Source organism: Coptis chinensis, chromosome 3, assembly GCF_015680905.1.
Source record: "Coptis chinensis isolate HL-2020 chromosome 3, ASM1568090v1, whole genome shotgun sequence".
Classification (NCBI taxonomy): Eukaryota; Viridiplantae; Streptophyta; class Magnoliopsida; order Ranunculales; family Ranunculaceae; genus Coptis; species Coptis chinensis.
In genome coordinates this window covers 114,093,889-114,103,420 of record NC_141458.1, presented here as the reverse complement: position 1 = coordinate 114,103,420, position 9,532 = coordinate 114,093,889, and the positions used below count along the sequence as shown (strand labels likewise).

At 36.4% G+C, this 9,532-nt stretch overlaps 1 pseudogene across 1 annotated transcript; it reads left to right on the top strand.

Moving 5' to 3' along the window:
* Window positions 1-5,275: 5,275 nt before the first annotated feature.
* On the top strand, window positions 5,276-8,068 carry LOC147513198 (heme A synthase COX15 pseudogene; annotated as a pseudogene). Its single transcript, XR_015217356.1, has 5 exons — window positions 5,276-5,601; window positions 5,740-5,784; window positions 5,928-5,955; window positions 5,989-6,652; window positions 6,845-8,068. The product of XR_015217356.1 is annotated as a heme A synthase COX15 pseudogene (transcript).
* The last annotated feature ends 1,464 nt before the right edge of the window (window positions 8,069-9,532 follow it).

The following is a 9,532-nucleotide window of genomic DNA, read 5'->3' as shown; positions in this document are numbered from 1 at the left end:
CTTCTTCCAAATCATCATCCTCCTCCTCTTCATCACCCTCCTCCTCTTCATCACCCTCTTCATCACCATCAGCATCTCCATCCTCACCATCATCCCTATCATCTCCGTCCTCACCATCATCAACCTCATCATCATTAACTATACTCTTCCCCCGATCCATTGCTATATTTACATCTACATCTAAATCTTTATCTACATCATCTAAATCTTTATCTACATTAATCTCAGTTTCACTCTCAGTCTCAATCTCAGTTTCACTTTCTACATTACTCGGAACAACCTCATTGTGGTCCCCTCTATGTGATAAGAGCCCAAAACTGTAGTTTTAACCCCTTAATAATCATAGTGTTAGACCAATTATGTGAATAATAAGTAAGAGTTAATACTGATTACGTGTTTTTATGCATTTCAGGCTTCAAAGTCCATTATGTGCAGAAATGTGCCACTTTAGCGAGATAAAGGAGCAAAAGTCAGCAGAACTTCCGAATGCCATATCTTTGGACTCAGACCTCGGATTGAGGCCTACCTTATGTCAAAACGACCGGCTCGGAAAGAGCTTTGCAATGGTCCAAGCCTTGACCCAATCAGAGGAGCAGAAGTGGACGAAAAGTCTGTGGAAGCCAACTGCAGCGGAAGAGGCCTTTTTGGACTGAAAGAATTGGGTTTTGGGCCTGATTCTCTGGCCCAAAACATGGCTCCAAGCCCATGCACGATTTTTGGATCTGAATGTATAAAAACAAAAGCTTAGCTCTTTGTTAATGGTAGATAGTTAGGTGAGAAAATAAATTAGATTAGTTAGCCTCCATTAAACCTTAGTTCTAGATCTAGTTTTAGATTAAAGGAATTAGTTTTTATTCTTGCTTTAAATTTAGTATTGAATAATTGTTCTCCCTTGAATTAGATAATAAAATAGTTGTTCTTGATTCAATTTTGATTTGTCAATTACAATTGTTAGATCTAATTTCATTTATTATTTGTTATTCAATGCTTAGTTATTAATTAGATTTTGTTATTGTTTAATTTAGATTAGTTAAATTTCATAAAGTTAGAATCTTTACATTATGTTTAGTTTAGATTCAATGGGAAATGTTAGTTTAATGAATCAAGGCTAAAACCTCCATTAGAGGGGTTGATGAAGCCTTGATGAAAACTTAGTTGTTTAGTATAGAATCGTTGTAGAATCTATTCCACTCTAGAAGGTCGTGTTTCGCCATGAGAATGGGTGGACGACCTCACATGCTAGTTAGTATCCGGTAGGAATGCCATGAACACTAGGGATTAGAACTCGAAATTCTCGCCAGCCCGAACGCGTGAGAATTGAGATACAACATTCTACGCTAGGTTGTTAAGTTGGATTCGAGGTGGATTCAATTCCCCTCTAATCTCTTTATCTAGATTCAAACAATCGTTATTTCCGTAGCTTTTAGTTAGATTAACTTTAGTTTATATTTCATCTTGTTATTTATTATATCTCGTTATTTAAATTAACGCGTCTTGTTAGTATAACATTTCGTAAAGCTCTCATTGACTTAAGACTGATTTCTTAGACTTAGAGAACAATCCGTGCTAGAGAACTAGGAGTGGAACGAACTTCCTACTCCACTTAGTGCAATTCGCATCGAGAGTAGAAACTTTGATAATAGACTCGTAAAAGTTCAGTTATAGTTTACTTACGTTGTGAATTCATAGTTCATTTCGTAGGTAGACTACTCATTTTATAGATATCACTATGCACTGAGGCCGAGGTGCCCACACTCCTTTTTCTTTTCTTCTCTCCTTCTACATCACCTACATTCGTAGGATCATCATTTGCTTTTCTATCGCCTCTACGGACTGAAGCCATTGTTTTCGACCCCTTTTCTCTCTTCTTCTCAGGCTCAGGCGTGTCACCGCGATCCGAAGAGGAACCGCTGCCACTAAACAACTTATTTACACCATTGAATGTAGTTTTTGCTACATTCTTGACATTCTTTGATCTAGGCATTGCTACAAAGAAAAAAAAAACAAGTATTAGTAACTATAATAAACAATTCCCTTGCACTACAACTAATAAACAATTAATAAAGAACTTCAAGCTAACATAGTGGTCGGGGCATAGGAAGTAGGAAACATTTCACAAAACTCAAATATAAAGTGAAAGGATTTATTTGATGTCCAACCTTAACTTAAAGAATCGATCATAATTGTGTGCCAAATAGACTTCCAAAACAACTGGCTTTGGGTAAAAATTCTATGGTTCAACATCATTATCACCTTGAACTCTTTTTCAGCTATCATTACACATCCACACGCGAGAAACAATTTTCTCCGTGTCCCTAGTACTACATTTCTAATATGCACCCCATCAATCATCATCACCAATTTACCCAGCAAACATAACAAAGAATCAAAGAGACACATATTAACTCGAGCAAAAAACAACATATGGTAGTACGAAATGTACAGAACCAGAGAATTCTGTTTGTAGTTTGCACTTTGTAACACAATTAGGATTTCTAAACTTTGGCTGGGGACACTTCACACTCAAAAGTTGTTCAAGAGTTTATGCCAAGCAAAACAACAACACTCTCAAGTTTCAACTGTCGATATTGAAGGATTAAAGTGTGACCCAGGCCAAATTTATATTAAAAGTAAAAAGACAAGCAAAAGAAAAAATAGATCGAGAAATAGCTGATCCACAATGTGCATCTAATTATCTACATGGCAAGACAGTTACGACAACTTGGAAGTTTTAAATGTGGTACTACTAACAAAACATGCCAAACAATTTCTACATCCTAAACAGCTACTACATGGAAGTCATAAATGTGTAACCTCTAGGGAAAATTTTACATTATCAGGTTACTTTTATGTTTCTAAGAAATAACATTGGATTCCCAGAAGAAAAACTGGTAAGTGAAGTACTGAAAAGTGAAAACTTAAAGTTTTGACTTGGAGCGAAATGGTAAGCTAAGTGGTGAATAATAATTAGCAAAAGAGGAGCTATCATCGACGGACACAACTGATTTCACCAGCTATCATCTAGTCATATCTTGTAATAGATAATGCAACTCATGACCCCATCAATTTTCAAAACCCGATAATGCAACTCACGACCATAACTCAAGTTTTTCACAAAAGAACATGCACGTAAAACAATAGCATAAACAAATGAATCAGGCTGCAATGCCACATTACCATGACTAAGAACATGAACATGAAGAACTCAAGATATATACCAAGAACTTAACAGACAAAGAACTCAAGATTTTTTTATAGTTCCAACCTCAACTCAATCTTAGGCTACTATAGAGTCGACACTTCTTAAACCTAAAAAACATTTGCATACAACAAAAACCTAGAACTACAGGTGTGCTTCTTGCCACTCTATGAAAATAGCAAACGAGGTGCTTGGGAATTGATATAGTATATTTGGAGTAGAATTGATATACAACCACATACAAACTATATCTGAAGCTTTTCTTAATGATATAACCCATGAAAGAGGAATGCATACTTTATTTGGAAGAAGAAACAACACTAATTCTATCTTCTAAATCGTGAAGGGATCAAAGAGTTGCTCAAAAGAAAAACATCTCATGGTATTTGATAAGGTTGAACCATGGCCCTTGAGGTACAAAAGAAATTCATAGCAAGACATGCTAAGTGATTTAGCAACAAAACCATTCTAATACTAAAAGGGATTTACTGCTTAAAAATGAATCAAACTATAAATGCATCTATTCCAAAATTTCAACACGATAACAAACACAAAAACACAATATACAAATATTATTGCAGATGATGACATAATCTAGGCTCTCTAGTCTCCAAGTAGCATGTACTTTACAAGAGTTTCCAATCTATTATAATAAAACACAATGGCAAGAGAAAAAGAGGTCGGGATCGCGTGGGGATCTGAGTTAGATTGGGACAGATGTGCGATCTAGAGAATTTTGAAACTCCTTTTCAATCAATGCCTATAAAGGAATGGGCTTCTAAACTTAATGAACTAGCTATCTAGAGTGGTATTCGCCATTGTATTAATTGTTTGTTGAATGACTTTAATCAGTTACGTTTTGAAACCCAAAGCTTCTCCCTCCATATGTGTTAAAACTTAAAACACTAACAAAAAAAGAAAGAAACGGCTTCGTTCCCCAATTCAGTGTGAACTCCTCACTCTCCCCATTTCACCATTAAAAATCATTAACCTCTCTCTCTCTCTCACACACACACACCTCTCTCCTTGATTAATTTTGTAACTCCTTAACTCCCCCTCACCATTAAGATGAATTTATTCAACTTCTGACTTCCTTCTTCTTCTTCTAACCCTTCTGTAGCGGCTCCATCTTCAATAATTCTTCCAGGTATGGATTCTTCATTGCCTGATTTCAGATTTCATTTCTAATCCCTCACATACTCATAATGCTTTCTCCCTCAGGTTGCTACACATTAACAATTGATGCCGGATTTGCTTCAGGTTACTTGCATTGCCATTTCCATTACATACGATTAATAAGCAATATGCAACATGTCAATGAGTTTGTTCTTTTGGCGATTTCTTCTTTAATTTTTTTTTTCTTTAGAGGATCATAGATGTAAGGTGCGTGAATCAAACATTGGTATGGCAGATGTTATAAACCTAGAAGCACTACTCTAATTATGTTTTTCTTTTTGTCCTATAACTTTGACATGTTCGTTTCGTTATTTATTTTTATTTCTACCATCCTTTCTTTCATCTGTCGAATATCCAATTTCCTTTTTTTTTAGGATAGAAGAATTTGACATGTTACTATGTTACTAGGTGTACAGTAGCAAGTACGCAAAGTCCTGTTCTGTATCTTGCTCTGACAACATATTTAATAATATTGTTCAGAATTGGTTTACCGAAGTAGGGAGTGAATTACCATCATGTGATTCTACATGGACAAAATAAAACATTTAATTGATAGTTGAACAAGATTGTACGCATTCTCTTAATTTGTCTTTAATGGCTATTTTTTTGTTATTCAAGCTTCCCCACTACTGTTGGGTTCGTGGTAGATAACTAAAATCATGTTTCCTTGCTGATACTGGTTGGTGTTGACACATTTTTTATCTGTGGCAGCTGCAATATTTGTTAGCGTTTATGAAGAGAGAATGGATCTTCTTAGAGCTGTCATTATTGGTACTCCGAGCACTCCCTATCACGATGGTCTCTTCTTCTTCTATATTCTTTTCCCATCTGTCTATCTTGATGTACCACCGGTTTGCTTTTTCATTTTGTTGTATTAATTATAATATTAGTGATAGGCACGAGACTGATAAATCAAGCACTATTTGCTTCCAGCGAGTATTCTACTATTCATGTGGCCTTCGATTAAACCCAAACTTATATGATTGTGGAAAGGTCTGCCTTAGCCTTCTGAGCACATGGCAAGGAAAGAAGTAAGAGCACTGGATTCCAGGGTCATACACTATGTTACAAGCTTTGGTGCTAAATGAGAAAGCTTCCTTCAATGAACCTAGATATTAAATGACGGCGGGTAAGAGAGAGGGTGAAATACACTCCCAGGATTACAATGAGAGCATTTTATCCTTTCCTGCAAGACAATGTTGTTCACGCATAGGAGGCCACCCAAGGTAAAACTGCATCACATTTTCCGTATAATTGCTTTTGTGTTTCTTAGTGATTTCACGTGTTTAGCTATTACAATCTCTTTTCTCTATCTGCCTAAAGTTATTAAAGTTATTAATAGATTATTGAATTATATTATTCAGGGGCCACAGTAAACTAAAAGATAGTTGTTCCCAGTCATTTTTCTGGTTAGACTCTTGGCTCTTATCCATCACTTCTTAACATGTTTATATCTTATTTTTGCTAAATTCATTACTTTTGTTTGATGCTTGCCCATTTTGGTTATGTTTTCAAAATTGATTTGTGCTATTCTTTTTTGGTTTCTTTGTAGGACTCCCAACTGATTTTTTAAAGTGAAGGTTATGACTCCCAACTGATTTTTTTAAGTGAAGGGTATGACTCCCAACTGATTTTTTTACGTGAAGGCTACTTAATTGCATATGGCACTGTTATTTGGTCAGTTATTTCATCTCTAATCATAGGTTATTCACACTAAACAAATTTTTGTGTTGTTAAGTGCCTTGAGTATATTAAGAATAGGGGATCATTAACTAAGCAATGATTGCGTTGTGGCTATGGTAAATCTCTCTCACTTCTCCTTTTTTGTTCTTTATTCTATGAAGAGTTTGCTAAGGATAGATTTGTTTACTGCTCATTTGTGTGTGTGTACCATAGTCAAGGTCAAAGAGATTAAATGGGGGCCATCTAACCAATCAGTGTAGACGAGTCAGCAAATGACAATTCTGGCGTATTAGCTAGGTTTAGAAGTGATATATAGAGATCATGATTGCCATACTTCAGGTGGAGGAACTTCACATGCACTTATATCTTGGGCAGACACTTGTTTTCCTTTTGAAGAAGGAGGTCTGGGCATAAGGAGCCTACACACTATGAATCATGCTGCCAACATGCATGAATCATATCTGGCACGTAGTTAGTGATAGACAAACTATGTGGCTAGGGGCAGAAGAATCTCATTAAGGGTAAGAATTTCTGGTAGCTTCAAGCTCCTACAAGATGGAATTCTCTAGCTGATAAATATATATGAAATGGCAGGTAAATGAGAATATGGATTTACACGATGCGGTCAATGTTTTGTTTGATTTTTGTGATCACAAGTCATATTAATTAGTGCATTTTGTTTATTTTATTGGTTGTTAGCCAAATTTATAGATAGATTTTTAGCATGGTTGTGTTTTCTAATCTTTCGTCTGTACCAGTTACTAACTTACTTTGTATATCTTATAGGTGTTTGCAGCCTAAGGTCAAGGCTCTCATTGTTGAGGGTAGGCAAGGTTAAAGCAGTATTTGAGTGTGAGAGGTTGTGTACATGAGCAAAGCACAATGTTTCAGAGCAAATTGGCTTCTTTTCTTTGAAGAAATAAGACCCTTAGTTTATACTCCCAGATCAGGTATTCTTCTTCAAGGTTCTCAAATGAATCCTCCCTCATCTCCTCCAGATTTTTCTCCTCAAAATCCTCTACAAGTTTTTGCACTTGGAGAAGCACCTTATATGGACATAGATCTCTTAATAAGGGATTTCCTTCTCGATCATCAAGGAATATCTCCACTATGGCAACCATATCTTCATCATCTAAGGAAGGGTCGAAGATGCTTATAACTGCAGGTTCTCATACTCAGAAATTGGTAGGGATTTGGATTTTTGGTTCTGCTGCATGGGTATTTAGTATGGTAGTTCTTGGTGGCATGACTTGACTTACTCAATCTGGTCTTTCTATGATTGACTGGAAATTTATTGGTAGCCTCCCCCCTCTGTCAGAGGAACAATGGTTAGTTGAAATTGACAAATATAAGCAGTCTCCCGAGTACAAGCGAGTAAATAAGGGGATGACAATAGAAGATTTTAAGTTCATTTATTGGATGGAATATGCACATAGAATGGGGGGAAGGGGATTAGGTGTAATGTTTGCTTTGCCATTTTCGTATTTTCTTCGTAAGGGATACATTACTGTCTGACTTGAGGTTAGACTCTCCGCTCTCTTTGCACCTGGTGCTGGTCAGGGTTTAATTGGATGGTGGATGGTAAAGAGTGGCTTAGAGGAACCAGAATCTGAATATGTTTAGCCTAGAGAAACCCCTTACCGACTTGCAGCTCACCTTATATCAGCATTTGCAATATATTGTGGCCTTCTTTGGACTGGTCTTTCAGTTGTCAGGCCAGAACCACCTGCAGACTCTATGGCTTGGGTTCGTGGGGCAGCTAAACTTCAGAGACTTGTGGTCCTGAAAGCCCTTCAGAGACTTGTGCTCCTGAAAGGGTGTAGGAGACTATGGGTAAAGACTTGCAAGTGTATTCCGTAGAAATGACATTGTGTATCCAGAGACTTGCAAGACTATGTATTCCGTAGTTAGTTACCATGCACACCATTTTGTAAATAGAAACGGCATCACAACAGAAACAACACATTTACTGCCTATATTTTTTTTTGCTTGGCAAGTTTAAATTATATTAAAAGGTCAAAATAAAAGAAAGCGTACTGACACTGCCTCCTTTTGTGTGTGTAGATGTGGTATATGAATGATGTAGATAGATGATGGTCGTTTGAACAAAAGAGAAGCGTATCAAAACCTAATTATCCCTCAATAAGTAAAGGATGAGTAAGGTATCGTTCCACTTTTAAGTGTATGTTTATATGAAGGACAGAATTGGAAAGGGGGTTTGAGGGATTAAAACTATTATTATAGATATTGTAGATTCTAATGTTAAACTAAACTAAACTAAACTAACTAACTAAACTTATACTAAAACTAAGAATTGGAAATAGGGAGAGAATATGAGAGAGATAGATTCAAGAGATTCAAATCCACCAATGCTTTTGATTCAATGACCTTTTGCTTCATGTTGTTTTCCAAGTAGACTACAATCGGGCAATCGAGCGAGTGCCAATGCCTTTTTGGGTGAAACATCGTTAAACAATTAACTCTACTTAAGGTTGTTCCTATATTCATGTTACTAGTATCTTCTTTCCTTTTATGTGAGCTTGGGCAGCTATTCAATGAATCACCATCTAAGGCAAACACAAGGAATACTTCCCTTACTCTAAAACACTACACAACTAGAAGAAAAGTAGAGAATAATAGTATAATATTCAATTACAATAAATAAAACTCTATTCTAGCATTATATTCAATTGCAATAAATAAAAGCATGTTACTAGCAAATATTCAATTACAATAAATAAAACCCTAAACTAGCATGATATTCAATTGTAATAAATAAAAACCTTAATCTATACTTCCATCCCCTGGTGTGGGCAATGGAACTAATAACTAAAAACATAAAGAACTAACCTGATTGAAGAATATCATGAACCAGAAGAATCATTAAACCTTAAACACTGGCTTCATCTCCTCCCTTGAAGGAGAAGATTAGCCTTCCATAAAGAAGGAAGAACACGAAGAACGAGAAGAAGAGTCGAAGAACATAAGACTAGAAAGACTAATTTATTAAGACTCAGCTAGTTAAAACCGATCTTTTATTATTAATCTCTCTCTGCCTCAAGTTTTGGAGACAAGAATATAAGTGAATTGGCCAATTACATGAGGCACTTAGGTCCTCTATTTATAGGGGTTACAATGAGTTCTAGAAGCATTCCAAACCGTCATTTGTTTCCTAATACAAATAGGTTTCTTTCAGAGTCCGACTTCGTCTTCAAAACTGAGAAGGAATTGGCTACGATTAATGGGATTCATGCGTCTGGACGCATTATCCATGCGTCCCAGACTTAATCAATGCGTCTGGACGCTCGATCTATGCGTCCTAGACGCAATCAATGCGTCTGGACACTCGATACATGCGTCCCAGACGCATAAGCCGATTTTCTCTCTTCGCTCTATCCTTCTATCCTCTTTTGCGGGCTTTGGTCCAAGCAACGAATCCTTTGGCCTTGGGCTTCCAAATAGACTTTGAAATAG